Source organism: Penaeus chinensis, chromosome 2, assembly GCF_019202785.1.
Source record: "Penaeus chinensis breed Huanghai No. 1 chromosome 2, ASM1920278v2, whole genome shotgun sequence".
Lineage (NCBI taxonomy): Eukaryota > Metazoa > Arthropoda > Malacostraca > Decapoda > Penaeidae > Penaeus > Penaeus chinensis.
In genome coordinates this window covers 28,049,585-28,052,084 of record NC_061820.1, presented here as the reverse complement: position 1 = coordinate 28,052,084, position 2,500 = coordinate 28,049,585, and positions in this window count along the sequence as shown.

Sequence of the window (2,500 nt, the reverse complement as noted above, 5' to 3'; positions counted from 1 at the left end):
CTTCCATGGTAATCTCCCACATAACGTCATGCACAGCTTCAGGATGTTATTATACGTAGCAAGCTGTCATGCAGGTCGTCGCCACGCCACAGACATGCATATCTGGTCAGTTTACATGTTAATATTGATCACATATGGAAGACATGGGTCAGGCAGACATTTAGATAGATAGGCAGTATGTATGTTTACACGTGTGTGTGTGTGTGTGTGTGTGTGTGTGTGTGTGTGTGTGTGTGTGTGTGTGTGTGCACTTTGCATGTGAGTAAGAAAAATATATGCCTATATGTCAGTCAGTCTATACATCTGTCTGCCTGTAGAGAGACAGACAGGTAGGTAGAGAGATAGACAAATGTCAGGCTAGGACACAAGAAAATAGAAAACGATGACAGAAAGACAGATGGGCGGACAGAGAAAAGAAATATGAAAACAATAAAGAAATATAGACAAAGGAAGAAATTAACAGTCATATATATATATATATATATATATATATATATATATATATTATATACATCTATCTCATATATATATATATATATATATATATATATATATATATATATATCACATACTCCTTCCACAATTCCTACACACCTTTGAGACGAAATAATTAAATCCATGAAGAGACGAAGCTCCGCCATTTAATATTTATTTTCGGAACTCAGACTTGGCGGACTCGACTGATTAAATTTCAAATATCTGACGGAACCAAATGATACGCGATTGAATAATTTAAAACAGTGATTTTCTGTCGTCTAGCTTTTCAGTTTAGTGCATATATTTCTTTATCATCTTATCAATTTTATTAATCGTCCTTCCCTTTGTAATCGTTGTCGTATTTAAAAGATTTATTATGTTAATCATCATATGAATACCTTTATGGTTTTGTTCTTTGTGTGTGCTTTTGCCATATTTTTCATTGTCTTACTTTTTTAAAACTAATTATAGTAATAACTGTGTCTAATATCGATCATACGTTTTGTATCTAATATTAATCACATTGTTTATTTGTTTATTTCTTTACTTTAAGTTTCTTGTTGTCTATTTTCATCTTTTAGTCCAAAGTCAAATAAAGATTACGTCTATAAATGCGAAACCTAAGAATTACAATTTGGCTGCACAGACAAAATCTTTTTACTTCTTTTCTTTGTATTTTCTTTCCAACGCTACTTTTCCACTACCCTCCCCCCTTCCCTCGACATACGACCCCCACCCCCAACCCCTCATCCTTCAACACTCGTCTAAGACTCTCTTGCAACTTCACAAAAATTGCCTGATTGCACAGCTCTCCGACGACACACTTGATCAGAAAGTTTGAATGGATTTCTCCTCCATCTTCTTTTATGTACAGTAAGTTGACAAGGAGTTAAAAGCGTTGTCACCAATAGCTTCAGAAGTAAAGATTGGGATCCTGTGTAAGGTATATCGATTGGGATCTTTCGTGTGACCGAAAGATTGGAATCCTCTGTAAGAGTTAAAAGTAGTATTCGCTATACATTCCAAAATATGGCACCTACTGCTGGTATAAAGGATTAGAAAAGCAGAGGCTCCAAAATTTTGTGTCACGAAATTACGTAGGATTGCCGCGTGTTGAAAAGCAGCAAAAACATTACATAGATGCAGCTTAGTCTCTGTCTCATGCGAATACCGTGTACATGTCACCAGAGAAGTTACACGAGTGTTTAACATTTTCTGTTTGTTATGCTTGTCTTCCGTAGCTGTCAATATTAATTATACATCGTCTGATGCGAAGGGCTAAGGGAGTTTGGAAGACAAAGACAAAAAGCTAGGGGAACCACTGACCATAAGCTCACTCTGTAAAGTCAAGACAAGGAGATTCCCCCACAGTGTCTAAGGGTCTGATGCTCTGTAATTCTAAAGTTTGAGATTCTCTGTACTATCTAAAGATTGGGACCCTTTGTAAGGCTATAGTATTAGGATCCTTTGTAAGGCTTCAAGATTGAGATCTTTTGTAAGGCTATAATATTAGGTTACTTTGCAAGGCTTAAATGCTGTGATCCTTTGTATGGTCTTAATATTAGTCAGAGGAAAAGCCACAAGAGATACTAGACAAAGTGGTTGAATCCAGCAAAAAGAAAGGGCTAACCATAAACTGCAGGAAGACAGAATGTATGATAATTAGTAAACAAAAAAACAGACAAACAGTGTAAGATACTGATCGGTAAAGAAATTCAACTAGCTTGGCAGCATGATAACTGAAAATGGCAAATGTGACAAAGAAATTAGAAGACAGGCAAGATCAACGGAAAACGAAGCAAGGGCAGACAAAGAATAAAGGCCACACAGGACCAGAAGAGGTGGAAGTCCATGATCGCCAACGTCCTAGCAAGACACGATACCTGAGAGAGAGAGGTGTCATCCAGTTGAGGCCTCCAACAAATGTTAGGCCTTTACGCGCACATTACTGGAATCTGTTGACACAACTTTGCGTTTTGATTCAAGGTGATACACTCCGACCAGCCAATCAAAGAGCGAAACT